The sequence below is a fragment of the Lithobates pipiens genome, unplaced genomic scaffold (genome assembly GCF_037356315.1).
Source record: "Lithobates pipiens isolate NorthernLeopardFrog02 unplaced genomic scaffold, aLitPip1_a1.2 Scaffold_13, whole genome shotgun sequence".
In the NCBI taxonomy this organism is placed as follows: domain Eukaryota; kingdom Metazoa; phylum Chordata; class Amphibia; order Anura; family Ranidae; genus Lithobates; species Lithobates pipiens.
In genome coordinates, this window is record NW_027507718.1 from 117,320,738 (window position 1) to 117,348,090 (window position 27,353).

Sequence of the window (27,353 nt, forward strand, 5' to 3'; positions counted from 1 at the left end):
TCATTGAAGTGCGCTGATAAGGCGGCACTGATAGGCTGCATTGGTGGGCACTGATGGGCTGCATTGGTGGGCACTGATAGGCTGCATTGGTGGGCACTTATAGGCTGCACTGGTGGGCACTGATAGGCATAGTTAAGGCGGCACTAATAGGCACAGATAAGGCGGCACCGATGGGCACAGATAAGGCGGCACTGATGGGCAAAGATGGGCACAGATAAGATGGCACGGATGGGTGGCACGGATAAGTGGCACGGATGGGTGGCACGGATGGGCACTGATAGGTACCACAGATAGATGGGACTGATGGGCACTGATAGGTGGCACTGATAGGTGGCTCTGATAGGTGGCACTGCTGGGCACTGATGGGCGGCACTGCTGGGCACTGATGGGCGGCACTGCTGGGCACTGATGGGCGGCACTGGGGTGCAGCACCTTTGAGGCAGATTGGGTGGCACTGTGGGTGGCACTGTGGGTGGCACTGTGGGTGGCACTGTGGGGTGGCACTGTGGGGTGGCACTGTGGGTGGCACTGTGGGCATTATGGGCACAGACGGGGGGCACTTACTTTTACTTTGTTAAACTTCAGGATGGCACTGCGGGAGGCAGGTGGGCACTGGCAGGTGGCATGTGGTGACTTTCATTGCTGGCCGTGATCGGGACTGATGTCCCGATCACGGCCGCCGGTGATCGGCTTTTTTTTTTTCTCCTCGCGCTGTCAGCGCGAGGAGGAATAATAGCCGATTACCGGCTCCGTTCTATCACATGATCAGCTGTCATTGGCTGACAGCTGATCACGTGATAAGGGGTCGGGATCGACCCCTTACACGGATCGGTGATCAGGCGAGTCTCACGGACTCGCCGATCACAGAGCGCGCCGCGCGCGCCCCTCAGGGGGCGCGCAGGCCGCTCGTAACCGGGACGACGTCAATAGACGTAGTCCCGGAAATCTAGGTCCGCGCTAATGCCGTCATTCGGCAATAGCGCGGTACCCAAGTGGTTAAGGAAAGACGTAGTATAAGAAACAAGTGGTTTATTTCATAGTGCATGCTTGGCCAATCAGCAGCCAGCAATGCACTGTGATGCCGCAGTGAATTATGGGCCGTGACGCGCCACTCAAATTTTGCCCATAACGTTCGGAATTCGCCAGAAGGGCGAACAGAGGATGTTCGAGTCGAACATGGGTTCAACTTGAACATGAAGCTCACCCTATTCTCTAGTTCTTAAATATCCTACTGGATGTGTTGTGTATATTTCTTTAATATCACTGCTAAGGAATGCTGTTTTGATATCATAATGTTTCACAATCATATACAGTTGGGGAAACTTTGCTTTGCAACTGGAGCAAAAGGGGCATCATAGTCCTCATCATAGTTCCTCCTTTTCAGAAGCCACTTTCCTCCTTTTCCCAGAATACACATAAACCACTGACAGATTCAGCAATATTCTGTTCCTTTTCCTTGAATATTGGTGGTGTTTCTTGCTCAGGTTGTTGTTCAGTAGTGATGGACGAACTTCCGACGGGACGTTTCGCGAACGCGAAACGCGAACGGGCACAAACGTTCGCGAAAACGACCGTTCGCCGCGGGCTCCATTGACTTCAATGGGAGGCGAATTTCGCAAACCTTTAGGTCGAATTTGCGGCCACGGGGTAATTATTAGGGGGTAGCACGTAGTCCCACCACCTGGACAATAGCATAATACATGTATGAGGTGAATTTGGGATCGATAACTACAAGCATTTTTTTTTTATTTGGGAAATTGTTCTGACAATTCAGGACTATGGAGCTAATGAAGGCAATGGAGGAGAGGGAAGGTCAGGGACCAGGGTAGGCAAACAAGAGGGTGCAGGAGATACAGAGCACTGACAGCAGCACCGTAATACAGAGCACTGACATCAGCACCGTGACATACAGCGCTGACAGCAGCTCCGTGACATACAGCGCTGACAGCAGCTCCGTGACATACAGCGCTGACAGCAGCTCCGTGACATACAGCGCTGACAGCAGCTCCGTGACATACAGCGCTGACAGCAGCTCCGTGACATACAGCGCTGACAGCAGCACCGTGACATACAGCGCTGACAGCAGCTCCGTGACATACAGCGCTGACAGCAGCTCCGTGACATACAGCGCTGACAGCAGCTCCGTGACATACAGCACTGACAGCAGCTCCGTGACATACAGCGCTGACAGCAGCTCCGTGACATACAGCGCTGACAGCAGCTCCGTGACATACAGCGCTGACAGCAGCACCGTGACATACAGCGCTGACAGCAGCTCCGTGACATACAGCGCTGACAGCAGCTCCGTGACATACAGCGCTGACAGCAGCTCCGTGACATACAGCACTGACAGCAGCTCCGTGACATACAGCGCTGACAGCAGCTCCGTGACATACAGCGCTGACAGCAGCACCGTGACATACAGCGCTGACAGCAGCTCCGTGACATACAGCGCTGACAGCAGCTCCGTGACATACAGCGCTGACAGCAGCTCCGTGACATACAGCGCTGACAGCAGCTCCGTGACATACAGCGCTGACAGCAGCTCCGTGACATACAGCGCTGACAGCAGCTCCGTGACATACAGCGCTGACAGCAGCTCCGTGACATACAGCGCTGACAGCAGCTCCGTGACATACAGCGCTGACAGCAGCACCGTAAGCAGCCCCAGGAGGAAGTCAGCACAGCACAGGGATGGTGTGATCCCCTCATAATAAGAACCCCCAGGAGGAAGTCAGCACAGCACAGGGATGGTGGGAGCCCCTCATAATAAGAACCCCCAGGAGGAAGTCAGCACAGCACAGGGATGGTGGGAGCCCCTCATAATAAGAACACCCAGGAGGAAGTCAGCACAGCACAGGGATGGTGGGAACCCCTCATAATAAGCAGCCCCAGTAGAAATATGACACCGCTCAACCTCTTCAAAGAGGAGGGTAGGGGCATATAGTACGGTGTGCTTTTTTGGGTCAGGGAAGTGAGCCAAATGAATTAAGAAGGTCTGTGTGCTTGATTCCAAAAATTGTTTATAGACATATACATGGTCTACTGATCACATGTGTTGAATTCCTCCGAGATCCATGCCTCATTCATTTTTAGAAATGTGAGGTAGTTAACACTGTCGTGAGCTAGGCGAGTACGCTTATCGGTCACAATCCCCCCTGCTGCGCTGAACGTCCTTTCGGACAGGACACTGGATGAGGGGCAAGCCAACAGTTCGATTGCAAATTGGGCAAGCTCTGGCCAGAGGTCAAGCCTGCCCACCCAGTAGTCTAGGGGTTCATCACTCCTCAGAGCGTCCACATCGGCCGTTAACCCAATGTAGTCGGACACCTGACGGTCTAGGCGTTCCCTGATGCTGGATCCGGATGACACCTGTCGATGGGTCGGCTGAAAGAATGACCTCATATCCGAAGTCACCAACACATCTTCAAACCGGCCTCTTCTTGCAGGCGCTGTTGGATTGGTACCCGCAAATCCTTCTCTGGGAGTGGGAATTGCTCCTCTGCCAGCGCACGCAAAAGCAGAATGCAGCATTTCTCGAAGCAAGGCCTGGAAGTGCTGCATTCTGACAGCCCTCTGCGACGGCGGTAACATTTCCGCCATTTTGTGTTTGTACCGGGGATCTAAGTACGTTGCCACCCAGTACTGGTCCTTGACCCTCATGCTTTTTATACGGGGGTCCCTATTAAAACACTGGAGCATGAAGGCCCCCATTTGCACTCAAGCGGAAGGTATGTGGTGGTGGTGGTGTTGTTGGTGGTAGTGTCTTTGGGGGTGCACATAGCAGAGAGTGAAGAAGAGGGTGCAGATCGAGAGGATGAGGAGGGTGCAGAAGAATAAGGCTGAGTGAGCCACTCAACCAAGTCTGGTGCGTCCTTTAAAGTAATTGAACGCACCTTCTGCAACTTCCCACTTTGGCTCAAGGCTGTTGCTCCTGCCCTACCCCTACCACCCCTGCGGAAGGGCCTGCCTCTTCCTCTGCCTGTCATTTTTTAAATCACCCTGTGACAAAACTCTTAGTCCCTATACCGCTGAAGGACTGCTGCAGTATAGGGCAGCGGTCAGCAGTAGTGCACGTCAACCCTATGTATTGTGGACCGATAGCGGTCCTTACAGAACAGCAGACTGTACTGCACTCAGGCCTATGTACCGTAGCACCCTATACCAAGTTACCAGTCCTTATAAGAACTTTTGTGGACCAAGCAGGTTGTGTGTTAGTGATTAGCAGACTGTACGTCAGTCCCTATACCAATGAAGGACTGCTGCAGTATAGGGCAGCGGTCAGCAGTAGTGCACGGCAACCCTATGTATTGTGGACCGATAGCGGTCCTTACAGAACAGCAGACTGTACTGCACTCAGGCCTATGTACCGTAGCACCCTATACCAAGTTACCAGTCCTTATAAGAACTTTTGTGGACCAAGCAGGTTGTGTGTTAGTGATTAGCAGACTGTACGTCAGTCCCTATACCAATGAAGGACTGCTGCAGTATAGGGCAGCGGTCAGCAGTAGTGCACGTCAACCCTATGTATTGTGGACCGATAGCGGTCCTTACAGAACAGCAGACTGTACTGCACTCAGGCCTATGTACCGTAGCACCCTATACCAAGTTACCAGTCCTTATAAGAACTTTTGTGGACCAAGCAGGTTGTGTGTTAGTGATTAGCAGACTGTACGTCAGTCCCTATACCAATGAAGGACTGCTGCAGTATAGGGCAGCGGTCAGCAGTAGTGCACGTCAACCCTATGTATTGTGGACCGATAGCGGTCCTTACAGAACAGCAGACTGTACTGCACTCAGGCCTATGTACCGTAGCACCCTATACCAAGTTACCAGTCCTTATAAAAACTTTTGTGGACCAAGCAGGTTGTGTGTTAGTGATTAGCAGACTGTACGTCAGTCCCTATACCAATGAAGGACTGCTGCAGTATAGGGCAGCGGTCAGCAGTAGTGCACGGCAACCCTATGTATTGTGGACCGATAGCGGTCCTTACAGAACAGCAGACTGTACTGCACTCAGGCCTATGTACCGTAGCACCCTATACCAAGTTACCAGTCCTTATAAGAACTTTTGTGGACCAAGCAGGTTGTGTGTTAGTGATTAGCAGACTGTACGTCAGTCCCTATACCAATGAAGGACTGCTGCAGTATAGGGCAGCGGTCAGCAGTAGTGCACGTCAACCCTATGTATTGTGGACCGATAGCGGTCCTTACAGAACAGCAGACTGTACTGCACTCAGGCCTATGTACCGTAGCACCCTATACCAAGTTACCAGTCCTTATAAAAACTTTTGTGGACCAAGCAGGTTGTGTGTTAGTGATTAGCAGACTGTACGTCAGTCCCTATACCAATGAAGGACTGCTGCAGTATAGGGCAGCGGTCAGCAGTAGTGCACGGCAACCCTATGTATTGTGGACCGATAGCGGTCCTTACAGAACAGCAGACTGTAACGCACTCAGGCCTATGTACCGTAGCACCCTATACCAAGTTACCAGTCCTTATAAGAACTTTTGTGGACCAAGCAGGTTGTGTGTTAGTGTTTAGCAGACTGTGCGTCAGTCCCTATACCGCTGAAGGACTGCTGCAGTATAGGGCAGCGGTCAGCAGTAGTGCACGTCAACCCTATGTATTGTGGACCGATAGCGGTCCTTACAGAACAGCAGACTGTAACGCACTCAGGCCTATGTACCGTAGCACCCTATACCAAGTTACCAGTCCTTATAAGAACTTTTGTGGACCAAGCAGGTTGTGTATTAGTGTTTAGCAGACTGTGCGTCAGTCCCTATACCGCTGAAGGACTGCTGCAGTATAGGGCAGCGGTCAGCAGTAGTGCACGGCAACCCTATCTATTGTGGACCGATAGCGGTCCTTACAGAACAGCAGACTGTACCGCACCCAAGCCTATGTACCGTAGCACCCTAGACAGACCAAGTTACCAGTCCTTATAAGAACTTTTGTGGAACAAGTGAGTTGTGAATGATTAGCAGACTGCAGCAGAAGGGCAGCAGTCAAGTATAATATTCTTTCTATATTTGGAAGAAAGAATATTATACGTGTACAAGCCTATTACCGTACCACTGATACCAGTCCTGAAAAGAACCTTTGTGGAACTAATAGTAACAGCAAGTCTTTAAAATTATCCTCACTGCCTGACACACTGCTTCCTGCCTGTCCCTATACAAATTGGCAAAAAAGAGTAGGCTGGAACGATTAGCTGGAACAGCTCTTTTGTGGACCTGATAGTAACAGCTAATGATGATGATGATGATGATGATGAAGAAAGACTAATCTGGCTGAGCTGTCCCTAAAATAGCAGCATACAGCGCTCTGTCCCTTTATCTAAACTGACAAAAGAAACTCAGGCTGCTGACCTAACACCTATACCAGTCCTGAAAAGAACTTTTGTGTACCAAATAGCTAGCGTTTTCTCTGTCCCTACTCCACACAGGATCCTTTCCCTACAGTGACAGAAGAAAGAATGTAAAATGGCCACCGGATCGGGTGTATTTATAGGTTAGGGGGAATGTCCAAGTGTCCATGAGCTGTCATGTCTCAATTGGTTGTCCTGTAACACATGATAAACGTGTCACGAAAGGTTAAAGTTCTTGTATACATTAAACACGTAAGTCCGCCGGGGCGAACGACGGAAAAAGGCGTTCGAACCCGCGGACGGCGAAAGTCGGAAATTCGCCGCGAAACGACCGCCGGGCGAACCGTTCGGCCATCACTATTGTTCAGACCGTGAGAATGGTGACAATTTTATTTACTTTTGACACATGGGTGTTTCATCATTAATTAAACTTCTGATTGTTACCATGCAGAGTTCTGTAACCCTATTGAAACTCAATGTAGCTGAAAACTATACCTTACTTAGTACAATGCTCCCATGTTGTATGCTTTTCTTTAGGTATGTGTGTATTCGCTTTGCTTCCAAAGATTTTAGGTCGGATTTCTCTTCATCCCATAACTTATATGGAGTTATTTCTGGAGATAGCAGGTTGTCAAAATTGATTTTCCCTAGTATGTTGTTGGCATATCCACATCAAAACGCATGCTTCAGCCACTTTCATATAATGTGCAATTCATTCTTTCTACAACACAGTTTTCTCCTGAATTGTATGGTACGGTAGTCTAGAGCATTCCCTTTCACATCACAGCCCCCCTTAAATTACCATGCCCCTTTACAGTACAGCCCCCGTTACATTAATTTAAAGAGGACTGAAATGTAATGGGGCATTGTAATGTAAAAGGGGGCCTGTGATTTGAAAGGGAATGGAGGACACTGTGGGACTGCTTTAAAGGGGGAACTGGGATGTAAAGGGGGACTGTGGACACTGTAAAGGTGGGTTGTGTTGTGAAGGGGGGCTAAGGACAGACTCTGTGAATGTCCAGTGACCCAACGTTGAAGCCGACATCCCATCGCGACTTTGGCACGACTTGCATATGACTTCTTTAAAAGTCAATGCAAGTCGTGCCAAAAGTAGTGCAGGGACCATTTTTTTAATTTGGAGCGACTCAAGTCGCTCCTATTAGAACTGTTCCATTGCACTTAATAGGGCGTGACTTGTCATGCAACATGCACTCTCAAAGTCAGAGTGTATGTCGCACCAGCGTGAACTGGGCCTAAAGGGATGCAGACCCTGTCACTTTCCTCATTAGAGCCCTGCAGGTGCAGCAGTTGATTGATAATTATAAAACCACTTCCATACAGATACACATTGCTATTTCCTTAAAATCAGAAAAGGTAGAAATCTGCAACAAAGTTTGTTAAAATCCTTGCAATGTACATAGATCGCCCAGAGAGGAATGTTTTTTTCTCCACAAAAGTGGAGTTATTCTTTTTGCAACTTGTGTTTGTATGAATATTTCTGCAAACATTCATACAAAATTCTCAGTAAAGTTGATGGCTTGGGGGGAGGCGTGAAGGGGCATGCGGTGAGACGTGTTTGAGCTGAGCTCCGCCGGCAGTACCTTTATCCTACAATCCTGACCCCAGCAAACTGAATCACTGGCCCAGTAATATACCACCACAGTCTCGGTATCTAGTGGAGATATGGCGCCACCCCGCAGAACAGCTGATACGGCTGCCAAACTCGAGAAGTACCGACACCAAGACGGACAGACACAGGCCCAAGATGGCGGATCCCCGTCCTCCTCATCTGCGGTTCGTGCAGCCGACAAGAGTGAGATCCAGGAAGTGATCGCTGCAAGCCAAACATCCCTTACCACCAGGATAGAAGAAGTAAAGATTGGCATCTTATTACTAAGGCAAGATATGCAGCAATTGAGGGATAGAATCGTGGAATCAGAACAGTGCTTGGGCAGGGTAGAGGATGCCATCCCTTCATTGCAGGAGTCATCAGACCAGGTGAGTCGCCTCATTGCCCAACTCAACTCCAACAGAAGCAGGATGACCTTGAGAATCGCATGAGTTACAACTTGCAATTCATAGGTCTCCCTGAGGACACAGAGGGTAACAACCCAGCTACCTTCTTAGAGGAGCTATTAATCACAGCTTATGCGCGCGAGGCCTTCTCACAATTGTTTGTTGTGGAACACGCACACCGGATGCTCGCAAAGAAACCACCCCAGGGAGCAACCCCACAGGTCTTCATTGCTAAGTTCCTCAACTATAAGGATCACAATGCCATACTCCACTTATCCAGGGAGAAGGGCAACATACCCTTGCACAATCATCAGATCATAGCCTTTTCCTGACTTCTCTGCAGAGGTACAGCGACAACGTAGCCAATTCACAGACATTAAGAGGCTCTTGCGAGTTTGCCATCTGAAATACGCCATGCTGTTCCCCTTTCGGGTCGTTGGAGAAGACCATGTCCACTTTTTTGAAGAACCAAGGGCTTCCAGCGACTGGCTTGACCAGCTCAACCCTGCCTGAGCCATGAGTACTATATGGATCTATGCTATCTCCCATTTACCCACATCCCACTTTGATCATGGCCTGGGCCCCTGACATATACAGAGGTATGTGCACTCATGTTCAGACTGTCTCTGCTGGCTTGAGTTTCGTTTCTGTCCCCTGTTAGTGCATCCCTCTTAAAAAACACTGACTATATTAATGTCCATGCCAGATCACTGTTCTCATTTATTATGGGACTACCATATGACATATTACCGCCCGCGGACTTGGAGCTACACTGCAGTTAATTACCCCATCTTTACTACTGCACACGACCGGTGAGTCACCCTGGTCTCACTGCAGGCAGTAATCTTCAGAGGATTTTCGTTTCCCCCCTGGAAGATCGTTTGAGGAAACACCCTCCAAATAACTATACCTTACATGGTTTTAAGTGAGCTACCCCAACCGGAGACCCGCTATTTGTGGTGGAACCACAGCTCATTCCTGCCACGGATGTCTGGAGGTTGATTTGACGCCACAGATTTAATACTACAGGCCGTGTATCGCTTACCCTCTGGTAAGCGCATATGTTGTGTGGTGGAGGTTCACAAGCACTGGTGTTTCTGTTTGCACAGAAAAATTTGATTAAGTCACCATTTTCACTTCATTCACTGGACTTTTGATATAATTACTTTATTTCTTTTATTTTAGAATTTATTATTGTGATCACATATTACACATTTATTTAATCACATGTTCATTCATGAGTATGATTTTATATTTATTATGGTGATTTTTTGGTGTAATTTATTGTCATATATTATTACATTATTTTTGCTTAACTTTATGCGCACCTATATTCTATGTTACACTATAGACACCCCCCCCAGGTACGAAATTTAAAGGAATATTTCACTTTTAGTGTTTTACTTTAAAGAGGAAGTAAACCCTGATGGGTTTACTTCCTCTTTCATTCCCTGCAAAGGTAAAGCATAATGGACTACTATGCATCGCCCATTATGTGTCGCTTACCTGACACAGGAGCCAGCGAAGTCACCGCTGTACCCTGTAGTCCGGCACATCCATCTTCTCGGTGGGTCTCGCTGCTCCACCCCTGTCATTCGGCGAAGCCGCAATGACGTCGCTCTCGCGCATGCACATGGGAGCCGCTACTCGCGGCATATCACCGTTGACCGCGGCACGCTCAGTGTGCCTGCGCGACGCTGTCTACGGCGCATGCACCGTAGACAGCGGTGCCTGTCTTTCGGCAAATATCTCCTAAACCGTGTAGGCTTAGGAGATATTTCTTGGACTTACAGGTAAGCCTTAATCTAGGCTTACCTGTAGGTCAAATTTGGTTGTAAGGGTTTACAACCACTTTAAGCATTATTAAAATCACTGCTCCTAAAAAAACTGCAGTTTTTAAAACTTTTTTTTTTGCATTGATACATGTCCCTTGTGGCAGGACCCAGGTCCGCAAACACTTTTTAGGACAATAACTTGCATATATAAGCCTTTAAAATGAGCACTTTTGATTATTCATGTTCGTGTCCCACAGACGGTGTTCACGCGTTCGAAAACGTTTTTTGCCTGTTCGCATGTTCTGCTGCAAACCGAACCGGGGGTGTTAGGCTCATCCCTAATTGTGATTTGTCTATGGCTAGGTTAACCACTTCAGATCCGCGCTATTGCCAAATGACGGCATTAGCGCGGACCTAGATTTCCGGGACTACGTCTATTGACGTCGTCCCGGTTACGAGCGGCCTGCGCGCCCCCTGAGGGGCGCGCGCGGCGCGCTCTGTGATCGGCGAGTCTATGAGACTCGCCTGATCACCGATCCGTGCAAGGGGTCGATCCCGACCCCTTATCACGTGATCAGCTGTCAGCCAATGACAGCTGATCATGTGATAGAACGGAGCCGGTAATCGGCTATTATTCCTCCTCGCGCTGACAGCGCGAGGAGAAAAAAAAAAGCCGATCACCGGCGGCCGTGATCGGGACATCAGTCCCGATCACGGCCAGCAATGCAAGGCACCACATGCCACCTGCCAGTGCCCACCTGCCTCCCGCAGTGCCATCCTGAAGTATAAATAAAGTAAAAGTAAGTGCCCCCCGTCTGTGCCCATAGTGCCCACAGTGCCACCCACAGTGCCACCCACAGTGCCACCCACAGTGCCACCCCACAGTGCCACCCACAGTGCCACCCAATCTGCCTCAAAGGTGCTGCACCCCAGTGCCGCCCATCAGTGCCCAGCAGTGCCGCCCATCAGTGCCCAGCAGTGCCGCCCATCAGTGCCCAGCAGTGCCACCTATCAGAGCCACCTATCAGTGCCACCTATCAGTGCCCATCAGTCCCATCTATCTGTGGTACCTATCAGTGCCCATCCGTGCCACCCATCCGTGCCACTTATCCGTGCCACCCATCCGTGCCATCTTATCTGTGCCCATCTTTGCCCATCAGTGCCGCCTTATCTGTGCCCATCGGTGCCGCCTTATCTGTGCCTATTAGTGCCGCCTTAACTATGCCTATCAGTGCCCACCAGTGCAGCCTATCAGTGCCCACCAATGCAGCCTATCAGTGCCCACCAATGCAGCCCATCAGTGCCCACCAATGCAGCCTATCAGTGCCGCCTTATCAGCACACTTCAATGAAGGAGAAAAATGACCCGTTTGCAAAATTTTATAACAAACTATTAAAACATGATTTTTATTTTTTTATTTTTTGCATCTTTTTTTGTTTGTTTAGCAAAAAATAAAACTCCGAGCTGTAACTAAATACCACCAAAAGAAAGCTCTATTTGTGGGAAAAAAATGATAAAAATTTCATTTGGGTACAGTGTTGTATGCCCGCGCAATTGTCATTCAAAGTGCATCAGCGCTGAAAGCTGAAAATTGGTCTGGGACTGAGGGGGGTTTAAGTGCCCAGTAAGCAAGTGGTTAAAGTTCCTAACATGGAATGTCCGTGGGTTGGGAGATAAATTGGAGCGCACTGCAGTATTTTCCTTCCTTAAAAGTTGGGCGGATGTGATTGTGTTGGTAGAGACCCAATCTGTGACCTTGGATCCCCAGGGCAGATATGTTTTTTTACATGCTAAAATAGCAGGTAACAACATATTAATACTGGCCCGGTATATGCCCCCCCCCCCTTTAAATCCACCATTCTTAGTGAGGGATTCTTGCTCATGGCCAAATACCCTGTCGCGTTGGAAATATGACTGGGAGACTTTGATATGGTGGCCAATCCCTCCCTTGACTGCCTGGGACAGGGCTCACAACCACCCATGCCAGATCATGACACCAGGTTTAGCCGAGCTTTGACTCAGTAGACACCTGGCACCACATTTATCCCAAGTGCCAAGCCTCTTCATGCTTCTCTAACTCCCACTCTACCATGGGCGGCACAGTGGTGTAGTGGTTAGCACTCTCACCTAGCAGTAAAAGGGTCACTGGTTCAAATCCCAACCACGACACTCCCTGCCTGGAGTTTGCATGTTCTCCCTGTGCCTGCGTGGGTTTCCTCCGGGTACTCCGGTTTCCTCCCACACTCCAAAGACATGCAGGTAGGTTAATTGGCCTCTGACCAAAATTGGCCTTAGTATATGAATGGGGACCTTAGATTGTGGGCTCCTTGAGGGTAGGGACCAATGTGAGTGTGCAATGTACAGGGATAGGGGTAGACACTCACTCAGGTTGAACTGGATGGACTGGTGTCTTTATTCAACCTTACTAACTATGAAACTATGTCCCGAAATAGACCATGTGTAGATATTTAGTACCTGAATCCCCAGACTGCACAATGCTGGGTTTGGCCCCAGAATACTGTCTGACCATTCTTCTTACTGGATTGAGCTGGCTTCATATGACAACCCCCCTCCTCAGAACTGGAGGCTAAACCCCTTCTGGCTGACCATACTCCCTGACATGGATGGGTTAGTCATAGAATGGGGGTTCTTCTTCCAAAATAATACTGACATGTCCACCCCACTGACCGTATGGGAAGTGTTCAAAAAAAATGCTAGAATGCTCCTCACTGAATGCATTTCCAGATTCAGGAGAAATTCTAAGGTAACCTATACCCAAGCTGCCACGCAGTTAGCTGAAATGGAGGATGATGATGTGACATCTCCCTCACCAGCCACATTGGCACAGCTGAAGCTACAAACTAGGGCGGTTGACCAGCTGTGCCAGGAGTGGGCTCAGTACAAGATGTTCTTTTCAAACAAAAGATTTTCGTGCAGGGTGAGCACCCGGGCAAGCTACTTGCTTACTTGGCACACCTAGACTTCAGACCCCCAGTGGTCATTACCCTACAATCTTATACGATGGGTGATATTTCAGACCCGCCTTGATAGATAGTGAGATTCTTTAAGGAAGTATACACATCCAAAGTTAGCTATCCCTTGCAAGATCTGGGAAATCTTATTGGTACCCTTAAACGCCCTAAACTAACTGAAGAACAAGTTGAGATGCTTTAGGCCCCACTTTCAGAGGATGATATTAAACTCCTTATTTCACATTTTGCCAAAGCGAAGGCCCCTGGCTCTGATGGATTACCAATTGAATTCTAGACACACTTTTCAGAAACCCTCATCCCTAGATTTCTCCCTTTATACCAAGCAATATTCAAGGCCAATGCTCTCCCCGAGTCTATACGTGAAGCCATCATAGTTCTAATCCCTAAGCCAGGCAAGGACCCTCACCTACCCGAGTTGTATAGGCCTACTTCACTCCTAAAAACGGACATCAAAATACTAGCTAAAATACTAGCCCTACGTCTTAATAAGGTTATTCTCTCCCTCGTACATCCTGACCAAACAGGCTTCATGCTAGCTAAAAACACAGCCTTCAATACTAGACGTCTCTTCATGAACGTTCAGGCCTCCCACCATGACATAGGATCCAGAGTAATTGTCTCCCTTGACGCAGCCAAAGCATTTGACTTGGTTGAGTGGCAATACCCATGGCATTGTCTACAATGCTTCCGGTTTGGTCCCGATTTTGTCAAGTGGCTCACTATCATATATAATGCTCCTCAGGGTAGGGTGGTGGCTAATGGATGGACCTCTGCCGCCTTTCCACTTTCACAGGGGACGTGGCAGGGATGCCCCATCTCACCCGTACTGTATGCACTGGCGGTGGAACCCCTGGTGGTAGCACTTAGGGATTACTCTGATATTTACAGGCTAATCTCTGACTCAGTAGAGGAGAGGGTGGGGCTTTATGCCGATGACATGCCACTGTATCTCTTGGACTCAGACCCCTCCCTCCAGATGGCCCTACAAATTATCCCAAATCCTTCCCATTGATTTATTCCTCCCATCAAGAGAACAGGCCAGTCTACCCCTAGTAAGAGTAAGTACCCTTAAACACTTGGGCATACAGATCTCCAGGTCACTGACTCACTTTATTCCCTTAAACGTAGAACCTTTAATTCCACTCATTAAGTCTAAGGCCGCGTACACACGGGCGGACTGTCTGGCCAACTAAGTCTGTCAGACAATCCGACAGACAGTCCGTCCTACTTTTGAATGAACGGACTTGACCACACACGATGAACAGACAGTCCGCTGAAAGCTTGCGCGATGACGTGTACAGCACGTACGACGGGACTAGAAATACGACGTCCAATACACTGCAATGCAACCTTCGGCCGTGTAAATCCTTTCTGAGCATGCGCCATACTTAGTCCGTCCAACTTGCCTACTCAAGAGCGGACTGTCCGCTGAAACCAAGTTTGGACGGACAATATTACGGAAATTCCGAAAGACTTAGTCCGCTGAAGCCCACACACGAGCGGACCAAGTCCGTCAGACAGTCCGCCCGTGCGTACGCGGCCTAAAATTCAAACGTGGGCAAGACTACCGGTGGGGGTGATGGGACGCATAGGCCTAATTAAAATTATACTTTTACCTAAAATACTATATGTGATATGGCATTCCCCAACATACATGCCCTTCAAATACTTTAAAATCATGGATACACTTCTACAATTATTCATATGGGGGCCAAGTAAGCAGAAACTCTCTTCGAAGGCTCTACAGTGTCCGACGACATAGGGGTGCCTCGCAGTCCCAGATTTTGGGACCTATTACTTAGCAGCACAACTCTCCCACTTCTATCACATAGACAAATCAGATAAACACAGATATTTGGCCCTGGTGTCCAGCCTGGTGGACTCGCGACTCCCACACTCCTTTTGTGATGTACTGAGAGGGCTGAAGGGATCTCCATCACTCCGGACTCTCATTTCAGCATAAGAGGGTTTGGGACATGGTGACCTCCGGGATGGATTGCCCTGTGTTTCATGATAACACCCCACTATGGTATAATAAACTCCTTCTGGAGCTCCTCCAGGTACCTGACCCTTTCATCTGGATATCACGGGGTATATACCTACTGTCACACATTCTCCATAATGGAGAATTTAAAACCTTTGATTATATGCTATTTCGTTTTTTTCAGGTACGCCATGCTCTCCACACTCAGTTTACGGACACATATCCTACTTTATCCTCCCTGGACGTACTTGAGGTGATCTATCGAGAGGAACCACGTGTCAGCTCATATCCCTTTTCTACAATATGCTCACCACGCCATCTACAACCAAGCTAGGATACTCTATTAAACAGAAATGGGTAAATGGGATGGGTGAACTGGAGGATGAGAACTGGGGTGAAGTGTTAGGGACTGTCAGGAAGGGCATGCCAGCACCCAAGATGGCTGCCGAAGAAGACGACCTGTTACCTCTTCATGTCAGGAAGGGCATGCCAGCACCCAAGGTGGATGCAGAAGAAGATGATCTATTACCTCTGCCCCTGTCAGGATGCCATTGGTGTGCACGCACCATGTGACAGCTTTTGCCGCCCAAACAGGCTATTTAAACTCAGCCAGCTCCAGGTTCAGCGATCCCGCCAGGCACTCGTGCGACTCTGCATCTCGGTGCTTCCTGTCAGCTCTATCAGGGGCTCCAAGTCAGAGTTGTAAGAGAGGCCGTCCTCTGCATATCAGGCTCCATGACCAGGTATGTGACAGTAGCAGACAGCCATGTCCGAGCCTGTGCGAGGACCCTCTCCTATGGAGGAACTCTGCCAACACCTAGCCGGATTAACCCAAGCTGCAAAAGACTTACAACAGGGTTATACCCAGCTGCAAGGCCAAATAAAGACCTTGTCTGTCTCTGCTTCTGCTCAAGCACCTTCCACTTCTGGGATGCCAGCAACCCCCGCAGTTGTTATGCTACCTCCTGAACCCAGAGTTCCAACTCCTGAAAAGTTCCAAGGAGAATGCAACAAGTTCAGAGCCTTTCGCAACGCATGCGAACTCTATTTTTCGCTACAACCACGCACCTTCTCCCTGGAAACCACTAAGGTCGGGTTTGTCATTTCCTTGCTCCAGGGGGAACCGCAGGCCTGGGCCCATAGGCTCCTTGAACAAAAGGCCACATCTCTGACGGACTTAGCCTCTTTTTTTGGACCCATTGCTCAGTTATATGAAGACCCCCAGCAAGCCGCTACTGCGGAAGCTGCTCTTCAGATGCTTCGGCAGGGTCGCAGGGCCGTGGAGGACTATGTTTCTGAATTTAGGCGATGGAGTTCCAATACCAGCTGGAACGATGCTGCCCTGCGTCACCAGTTCCGCATGGGCCTTTCTGATCAGCTCAAGGATGAGCTAGCACTAACAGGTGTCCCTTCCACCTTGGAGACACTTATAAATTTGTCAATCCAGATTGACCGTCGCCTAAGGGAACGTAGGTCGGAACGAGCTACCGACCAGCTACCGACCAGTCACGCCCAGTATGGATGCCTCCAAGAGTGCCTGGTTCTTTCAGTCCCGCTTCACCTGCTCCTGCGCATCCACTTCAGATGCACCTGAACCCATGCAGCTTGGTCTCCTCCACCCTTCTTTGACTACGAAAGAACGCCAGCGCAGACGCCAGCTAAATCTTTGCCTGTACTGTGGAGGATCAGGACATTATGTGAGGTCTTGCCCAGTCAAAATCCATAAGTGTCTCTCAGTTACATCCACTTCTCCTCCATCTCTACCCAATAACTCTGCTCATCTTGCTCTTTCCATTTTGTTGCAGCTCCCAGGAGGAGTTATCCAGACTCCCGCTATAATTGACTCCGGAGCTTGCAGCTGTTTCATAGATTTAGCTTTTGCTGCCAAACATCACATTCCTCTACTACCCAAGGCTCAGAGACTTTCTGTACTTCTGGCAGCGGAGTGGCAGAAGGAGCAGGCAGGTGCGGAGTGGGGGACAAGCCAGGGTCGGATGCAGGCAGGAAACAGGAACGTCAGGAAGCAAGCCGGGTCACAACAGGAACAGAAGTCAGGTAGCTAATTGCAGGTTACACAGGGAATGCTGTAGAGCAGACAGCACTGAGCCTGAAAACTGGCTGAGTTTAAATAGCCTGTTTGGGCGGCAAAAGCTGTCACATGGTGCATGCACACCAATGGCATCCTGACAGGGGCAGAGGTAATAGATCATCTTCTTCTGCAGCCATCTTGGGTGCTGGCATGCCCTTCCTGACATGAAGAGGTAACAGGTCGTCTTCTTTGGCAGCCATCTTTGGTGCTGGCATGCCCTTCCTGTCAGGGACTCCTAAGCTGGTATCCCCCAAACTGTCTGACAGGCTTACACAAACTTACATTACCCACAGGGTATACCTAACACTGCAACACCTAGCTAAATTCTGCCCATCTCACAGCGCTCTGGTGTCCCAGGTGCCGGATCTCTGTTGGCACCTTTGATCATATCTTCTGGCAGTGCCCCCTGTTCCAGGGATACTGGTCACAGGTTGTCCAGTTCTGCACGACCAAATGGGCTCCCCAGTATCGCTGGATCCCAAACAATGCCTGTTGAGCTTATTTCCTGAAGATAAAATAGATAACGTTACATGTAATTTTTTACATGAAACGTTATTTATAGCAAGAAAGATAATAGCTTGTAACTGGATTCAGGCGACAGCCCCTACGCTGTCTGCTTGGTTGCCGAAGTCAACAACACGCTACCATACAAAAAGGTGATCTACACAAATAGAGGGTGCCCGACCAAATATAATGAAATTCGGATAGATGGTTAAAATCCTCTTCAACTTGCAGCTCATATGTTTGTCACATTTCATGCTTGTGCAATCTAACCCTTTCATTCTGTTTTGTCAAAATACTAATGTAAAATATATATGGTCTTCAACTTATATGGAAATAATTGACACCAGCATTACCGGTTTCACTTATGTTGTTTTTTTTTTTTTTATATATGTAGTTTATTGAGTTGTGAGATTATCTTCATTATGCGCATTAAAATGTACAATTACCCTGCATAACTCTTTTGTACAAAGGAAAAAAAAACTCAATAAACTTTTGTTTCCAATTAAAAAAAAAAATTTGATGGCTTGACGAATGTCATTTGAAAGTAGTTAAAATTTTTGTTTGCTTTCAACATAGATGCTGGAATGAATAGATTTCACTGAATGAAACATGGTTAGAAATTAATTTTTTTGAGAAAATGTTCAATCCCTCTTTGCATTTTCTCATTACTGCAGTCAAAAATGAACATCGCTTTGACATCACTAGTACTTAGAAAATCAAACAAATACAAAATAAATAAATACATAAAAAAAAAAACATAAAACAGAGGGGATGCCAGTAATTAACCACTTCAGCCCCGGAAGATTTGGCTGCTCAATGACCAGGCCATTTTTTGCGATACGGCACTGCGTCGCTTTAACTGACAATTGCGTGGCCGTGTGATGCTGTACCCAAACAAAACTGATGTCCTTTTTTTCCATAAATAGAACTTTCTTTTGGTGGTATTTGATCACCGCTGCGGTTTTTATTTTTTGTGCTTTAAACAAAGAGCGCCAATTTTGAAAAAAAGCACAATAAATTTTACTTTTGCTATAATAAATATCCCAATTAAAAAAAAAATAATAATAATTGTTTCCTCAGTTTAGGCCGATATGTATTCTTGGAAGGTGTTCTAACTGTTGGGGGGATGGGACTGACTAGGGGGAGGAGAGAGATCGGTGTTCATACTTAGTATAAACACACGATCTCTCTCCTCTCCCCTGAGAGAACTGGGATTTATTTGTTTAGATACACAGATCCAGGTTCTCGATCTATCACGAGCTATCACGCCCGCCGTGCACTCGCATCGGCTTTGGGCACGGGCCGTGGGTGTGCGTGCCCACGGCTAATACAGTGGGGTAAATAATTCTTTGATCCCTTGCAGATTTTGTAAGTTTGCCCACTTACAAGGAAATTAAGGGTCTATAATTGTTATCATAGGTGTATTTTGAAAGATAGAGACATAATATCAATCAAAAATCCAGAAACAAATGATGCAAATGTTATAAATTAAGCTGCAGTTCAGTGAGTAAAACAAGTATTTGATCTCCAAGCAAAACATGACTTAGTACCTGATCGAGAAACCCGTGTTGGCAAGCACAGAGGTAAGACGTTTCTTGTATTTGGTTACCAGGTTTGCACACACCTCAGAAGGGATTTTGGTCCACTCTTTACAGATCTTTTGGAAATCCTTAAGGTTTCTTGGCTGTCTCTTGGCCACTTAAAGTTTCATCTACCTCTATAAATTTTCTATAGGATTAAGGTCTGGAGACTGGCTAGGCTACTTTATGACCTTAATGTGCTTCTTCTTGGACCACGCCTTTGTTGCCTTGGCGGTATGTTTTGGGTTATTGTCATGCTGGAAGACCCATCCACGACCCATCTTTAGTGTTCTGGCTGAGGGAAGAAGGTTCTCATTTAAGATTTTACAATACATGGCCCTGTCCATTGGCCCCTTAATGCGGCAAAAGGGGGCCCGTAGATTTAGCAGAGAAACAGCCCAAAGCATCATGTTTCCATCTCCGTACTTTACTGTAGGGTTGGTGTGCTTAGGGTCATAGTCAGCATTTTTCTTCCTCCAAACACGGTGAGTTGGGTTAAAGCCAAAGAGCTCAATTTTAATCTCACCTGACCACAGCACTTTCTCCCAATCCTTCTCTGAATCCTTAGATGTTCATTGGCAAACTTCAGATGGGCCTGTACATGTGCTTTCTTGAGAAGGGGGACCTTGCGGGCACTGCAGGATTTCAATCCATGGTGGCGTATTATGTTACCAATGGTTTGTTTGGTGACTGTGGTCCCAACTGGCTTGAGATCAATCACAATCACAAGCTCCTCCCATGTAGTTCTGGGCTGATCCCTCACTTTTCTCATGATCATCCTTACCCTATGAGGGGAAATCTTGCATGGAGCTCCAGACCGAGTGTGATTGATGTTTATTTTATATTTCTTCTTCTTCCATTTGCGAATAATGACTCCAACAGTTGTCTCCTTCTCACAAAACTCCTTGTTGGTGGTCTTGTAGCTCATTCCAGCCTTGTGCAGGTCTAGAGTCTTGTCCCTGATGTCCTCTGACAGCTCTTTGGTCTTGCCCATGATGATGAGGAAGAATGGAAGAAAGAGAATCTTGAATATCTGCGATCCGCTAAACGCCTCAAACCACGCCAAGCTCGTTGGGCACTCTTTTTTTCAAGATTCTCATTCCATATTACGTACAGGCCAAGATCAAAGAACACTAAGCCTGATGCGTTGTCGCGCATGTTCGAAGATCCAAGAGACATCCTAATACCAGACACCATTTTACCAGCTGGCCTTTTGTCTCAGTTACAGCAAGCTTCTGCAGAAACACCCAGTCCTCCAGGGGTCACACTACAAGCAAAGAATGGACTATTATGGAGGGGTAAGCAGATTTTTGTACCTAAAGAGGTTCGAGCAATGATCTTGGTGGTTTGTCATGACCACCCTTTGGCAGGCTATTTTGGGGTTCATAAGACTGTCCAACTTGTAAAACGCTCATTTTGGTGGCCAGGATTGGAGAAAGACTGCGGAGCCTATGTAAATGCATGCACCACCTGCATCCAGAGTAAAAGTTCCCGTAACAAAGCTTGGGGATTACTCAGACCTCTGCCTATACCTGACAGACAGTGGCAGATGATTGCTATGGATTTTATAGTTGAACTTCCGCCATCTGAAGAATGTACTGCTATCTTTGTGGTAGTAGATCGCTTATCAAAGATGGCTCATTTCATTCCTCTAAAGGGTACACCTTCGGCTTCAGAAACTGCATTGGAGTCCCTGCAAATATTGTGTCTGATCGCGGTGTCCAGTTCACATCCAGATTTTGGAGGGCCTTGTGTGAGATCCTAAAGATTGAACTCTCATTCTCTTCTGCTTACCACCCACAAACTGATGGGCAGACGGAGAGGACTAATCAAACCCTAGAACAATACATCCATTGTTTTACTTCTTTTGTCCAGGATGATTGGGTATCATTATTACACCTGGCGGAATTTGCCTATAATAATGCCAACCATTCTGCCACCAAGCAATATCCGTTCTTTGCTAATTATGGATTCCATCCCACCTTCTTACCTAATCTTGTTGCAGAATCTTCCGTTCCAGCTGTCCAGGATACTCTGGTCTTTTTCTCTCGCAATAATATGTTGTTACAGGAAACTATCGCGAAAGCACAGGAAGACAGCAAGAAATCATTTGACAAGAAAAGAAGGGGGAACTGACCTTGCAACCAGGAGATCAAGTATGGCTTTCAACAACGAATTTGAAGATGCTATGTCCTTCAAGGAAGCTGGCACCAAGGTTCGTAGGACACTTTCCGGTAAGGAGAAAAATGAATGATGTTTCTTTTGAATTAACCTTACCTGAGTCTTTTAAGATCCACCCAGTGTTTCATGTATCCTTGCTGAAGCCTGTTGTGCCAGATCCATTCCTGGATCATAGACCAGGTCCTCCCGCACCTATTATTATTGATGGGGATGAGGAATTTGAGGTTGAGGCTGTTTTAGACTGCAGGAAAAGAAGGGGTCAGACGCAATATTTAATCAAGTGGAAGGGTTATGGTCCAGAGGAGAATTCCTGGGAACCTGCACGAAATGTACATGCCACAGACTTGATCCGTGCCTTATTCCAGCGGGAACCCGCAAAAGAGGAACCAGTTGGGCACCCGGAGGTTGCCCGTAGGGAGGGGGCAATGTCAGGGAAGACGGGCTTTCCATGTAAGATCCTGGCGTGCACGCATGGATACTAGCACTTTAAGGTCGCGTACACACGCGCGGACTGTTCGCCCAACCTTGTCCGCTGAACAGTGTTTGGGCGGACAGTCCGCTCGTGTGTGGGGCTTCAGCGGACAGTTTCAGCGGACAGTTGGCCGAACAAGGTCTTACGGAAATTCCGAAAAACTGTCCGCTGAAACAAGGTTTCAGCGGACTGTTCGCTCGTGTGTAGGCTTGTTCGGCCAACTAAGTCTCGCGCATGCTCAGAAAGGATTTCCACGTCGGAAGGTTGCATTGCAGTGTATAGGACGTCGTATTTTTCGTCCCGTCGTACGTGCCGTTCACGTCATCGCGCACGGTTTCAGCAAACTGTTCGTCCGTCGTGTGTGGCCATGTCCGTCCATGCTAAGTTTGAGCGGACTGTTCGCTCAAACTGTTGGACGGACAAAGTTGGGCCAACAGTCCGCGTGTGTGTACGCGGCCTAAGACACACACCTGTCACTAATACTGAAGTCAGGCGGGCTATTTAAACAGGGCTCCTACAGAGGTTCATTGCTGTTTGGTCTGCAGCTTCTGTGTTGTATTCTGTTTCCTGTGTGACCTCTGAATCTGATCCAGCTTGTCGTTACCTGTGATTGCCTACTGCCTGTTCTGATCCCGGCTTCCCTTTGACTCTGATCCTGCCTGCTGATTCTGTCTGCTGATCTTCCGGTACTACTTGGCTTGTGACCTGAACTCTCTTCTGCCTACCGTCTATGCCTGATCTGCCTGATTATTCCCGACCTGGCTTGTCTGACCCTGCATCTCGTTCATCCAGCCTGCTTCAGCTCCCAGCCCTGCAAACCAGCATCTGGTGTTGCTTGTGTGAGTTCATCCACTACCTGCCTGCTGATCACAACTACTACAGGGACTATTGAACTGTTTACTGCTGTATTAATATCAGTGGTCCGCGAGCCGGAGTTGTACGAGAGGCCTTCCTCTGCACGTCAGGCTCACATTCCAGGTACGTAACACAGACATGCTGGCAGAACGCTGTGACAAAACTCCAGGGGCAGAACACTATGACAGAATACCTGGGGCGGAAACGCTATGACAGATTACCTGGGGCGGAAACGCTATGACAGATTACCTGGGGCGGAAACACTATGACAGATTACCTGGGGCGGAAACGCTATGACAGAAATCCAGGGGCAGAAACGCTGTAACAGAAATGCAGGGGCAGAAACGCTATGACAGAAATCCAGGGGCAGAAACGCTGTAACAGAAATGCAGGGGCAGAAACGCTGTGACAGAAATCCAGGGGCAGAAACGCTGTGACAGAAATCCAGGGGCAGAAACGCTGTGACAGAAATCCAGGGGCAGAAACGCTGTGACAGAAATCCAGGTGCAGAACGCTATGACAGACGTGCCGGGCAGAATGCTATGACAGGAACCCAGGGGCAAAAACACTATGACCACCATGCTGGACAGAGCGCTATGACAGAAATACTGGACCGAACGCTATGACAGAAAAAGCTGGACTAAATGCTATGACCGAAACCTGGACAGAATGCTATGACAGAAATGCTGGACAGAACGCTATGACAGGAAAGCTGGACAGAACGCTATGACCGAGAATGCTGGACCAATTGCTATGACAGAAAATGCTGGGCCGAACGTTATGACAAAAAATTCTGGACAGAACGCTGTGACAGAAATGCTGGACAGATCGCTATGACAGAAATGCTGGACAGAACGCTATGACAGAAATGCTGGACAGAACGCTAAGACAAAAATGCTGGACAGAACGTTGTGACAGAAATGCTGGACCGAACGCTATGACAGAAATTCTGGGCCGAACATTATGACAGAAAATGCTGGAGAGAACGCTGTGACAGAAATGCTGGGCAGAACGCTGTGACAGAAATGCTGGGCAGAACGCTGTGACAGAAATGCTGGGCAGAACGCTGTGACAGAAATGCTGGACAGAAGGCTATGACAGAAATGCTGGACAGAACGCTATGACAGAAATGCTGGACAGAAATGCCAGACAGAACGCTGTGACAGAAATGCTGGACAGAACGCTGTGACAGAAATGCTGGGCAGAACGCTGGGACAGAAATGCTGGGCAGAACGCTGTGACAGAAATGCTGAGCAGAACGCTGTGACAGAAATGCTGGACACAAGGCTATGACAGAAATGCTGGACAGAACGCTATGACAGAAATGCTGGACAGAAATGCCGGACAGAACGTTAAGACAAAACACTATGACCACCATGCTGGACAGAGCGCTATGACAGAAATACTGGACCGAACGCTATGACAGAAAAAGCTGGATTAAATGCTATGACCGAAACCTGGACAGAATGCTATGACAGAAATGCTGGACAGAACGCTATGACAGGAAAGCTGGACAGAACGCTATGACCGAGAATGCTGGACCAATTGCTATGACAGAAAATGCTGGGCCGAACGTTATGACAAAAAATGCTGGACAGAACGCTGTGACAGAAATGCTGGACAGATCGCTATGACAGAAATGCTGGACAGAACGCTATGACAGAAATGCTGGACAGAACGCTAAGACAAAAATGCTGGACAGAACGTTGTGACAGAAATGCTGGACCGAACGCTATGACAGAAATGCTGGGCCGAACATTATGACAGAAAATGCTGGAGAGAACGCTGTGACAGAAATGCTGGGCAGAACGCTGTGACAGAAATGCTGGGCAGAACGCTGTGACAGAAATGCTGGGCAGAACGCTGTGACAGAAATGCTGGACAGAAGGCTATGACAGAAATGCTGGACAGAACGCTATGACAGAAATGCTGGACAGAAATGCCAGACAGAACGCTGTGACAGAAATGCTGGACAGAACGCTGTGACAGAAATGCTGGGCAGAACGCTGTGACAGAAATGCTGGGCAGAACGCTGTGACAGAAATGCTGAGCAGAACGCTGTGACAGAAATGCTGGACACAAGGCTATGACAGAAATGCTGGACAGAACGCTATGACAGAAATGCTGGACAGAAATGCCGGACAGAACGTTAAGACAAAAATGCTGGACAGAACGTTGTGACAGAAATGCTGGACCGAACGTTATGACAGAAATGCTGGGCCGAATGTTGTGACAGAAAATGCTGGACAGAACGCTGTGACAGAAATGCTGGGCAGAACACCGTGACAGAAATGCTGGGCAGAACGCCGTGACAGAAATGCTGGGCAGAAACCATGACAGAAATGCTGGACAGAACGCTATGACAGAAAATGCTGGGCAGAACGCTATAACGGAAATACTGGATGGAATACTATGACGGAAAAGCTGGACCGCACACTATGACGGAAATGCTGGAAAGAAACGCTATGTCGGAAATGCTGGACAGAACGCCAATACAGAAATGCTGGACCGAACGTTATGCCAGAAATGCTGGGCAGAACGCTAAAACAGAAAAAACGCTGGCAGAACACTATGACAGAAACGCTGGCAGAACGCTATGACAGAAACGCTGGCAGAACGCTATGACAGAAATGCTGGCAGAATGCTATGACAACGCTAGCAGAACGCTATGACAGAAAACGCTGGCAGAACCCTATGACAGAAACGCTGGCAGAACGCTATGACAGAAACGCTGGCAGAACGCCAATACAGAAATGCTGGACCAAACGTTATGCCAGAAATGCTGGGCAGAACGCTAAAACAGAAAAAACGCTGGCAGAACACTATGACAGAAACGCTGGCAGAACGCTATGACAGAAACGCTGGCAGAACGCTATGACAGAAACGCTGGCAGAACGCTATGACAACGCTAGCAGAACGCTATGACAGAAAACGCTGGCAGAACCCTATGACAGAAACGCTGGCAGAATGCTATGACAGAAACGCTGGCAGAACGCTATGACAGAAACGCTGGCAGAACGCTATGACAGAAACACTGGCAGAATGATATGACAACGCTGGCAGAACGCTATAACAGAAAACGCTGGCAGAACGCTATGACAGAAAACACTGGCAGAACGCTATGACAGAAAAAGCTGGCAGAACGCTGTGACAAAAATGCTGGACAGAACGCTATGACAGGAAAGCTGGAAAGAACGCTATGACCAAGAATGCTGGACCAATTGCTATGACAGAAAATGCTGGGCCGAACGTTATGACAGAAAATGCTGGACAGAACGCTGTGACAGAAATGCTGGACAGAACGTTATGACAGAAATGCTGGACAGAACGCTAAGACAAAAATGCTGGACAGAACGTTGTGACAGAAATGCTGGACCGAACGCTGTGACAGAAATGCTGGGCAGAACGCTGTGACAGAAATGCTGGGCAGAACGCTGTGACAGAAATGCTGGGCAGAACGCTGTGACAGAAATGCTGGACAGAAACGCCGGACAGAACGTTAAGACAAAAATGCTAGACAGAACGTTGTAACAGAAATGCTGGACCGAACGTTATGACAGAAATGCTGGGCCGAATGCTGTGACAGAAAATGCTGGACAGAACGCTGTGACAGAAATGCTGGGCAGAGCGCTGTGACAGAAATGCTGGACAGAATGCCGTGACAGAAATGCTGGGCAGAAACATGACAGAAATGCTGGACAGAACACTATGACAGAAAACACTGGCAGAACACTATGACAGAAAAAGCTGGCAGAACGCTATGACAGAAAAAGCTGGACTAAATGCTATGACCGAAACCTGGACAGAATGCTATGACAGAAATGCTGGACAGAACGCTATGACAGGAAAGCTGGACAGAACGCTATGACCGAGAATGCTGGACCAATTGCTATGACAGAAAATGCTGGGCCGAACGTTATGACAGAAAATGCTGGACAGAACGCTATGACAGAAATGCTGGACAGAACGCTAAGACAAAAATGCTGGACAGAACGTTGTGACAGAAATGCTGGACCGAACGCTATGACAGAAATGCTGGGCCAAACATTATGACAGAAAATGCTGGAGAGAACGCTGTGACAGAAATGCTGGGCAGAACGCTGTGACAGAAATGCTGGACAGAACGCTGTGACAGAAATGCTGGGCAGAACGCTGTGACAGAAATGCTGGGCAGAACGCTGTTACAGAAATGCTGGGCAGAACGCTGTGACAGAAATGCTGGACAGAAGGCTATGACAGAAATGCTGGACAGAAGGCTATGACAGAAATGCTGGACAGAACGCTATGACAGAAATGCTGGACAGAAATGCCGGACAGAACGTTAAGACAAAAATGCTGGACAGAACGTTGTGACAGAAATGCTGGACCGAACGTTATGACAGAAATGCTGGGCCGAATGTTGTGACAGAAAATGCTGGACGGAACACTGTGACAGAAATGCTGGGCAGAGCGCTGTGACAGAAATGCTGGGCAGAACGCCGTGACAGAAATGCTGGGCAGAAACCATGACAGAAATGCTGGACAGAACTCTAT

At 48.1% G+C, this 27,353-nt stretch overlaps 1 protein-coding gene and 1 long non-coding RNA gene across 2 annotated transcripts in view; one reads left to right on the forward strand and one right to left on the reverse strand.

Annotated features, from left to right (window-relative positions):
* Positions 1-15,556, forward strand: part of LOC143974257 (uncharacterized) — a 30,948-nt gene extending 15,392 nt beyond the window's left edge. The window contains exon 3 of the long non-coding RNA XR_013272190.1: positions 15,324-15,556. This is a non-coding gene — a long non-coding RNA (uncharacterized LOC143974257). The remainder of the gene's footprint in view (positions 1-15,323) is intronic.
* YJEFN3 (YjeF N-terminal domain containing 3) overlaps positions 1-27,353 on the reverse strand; it is a 358,972-nt gene that overhangs the window by 123,960 nt on the left and 207,659 nt on the right. The window lies entirely within an intron of this gene.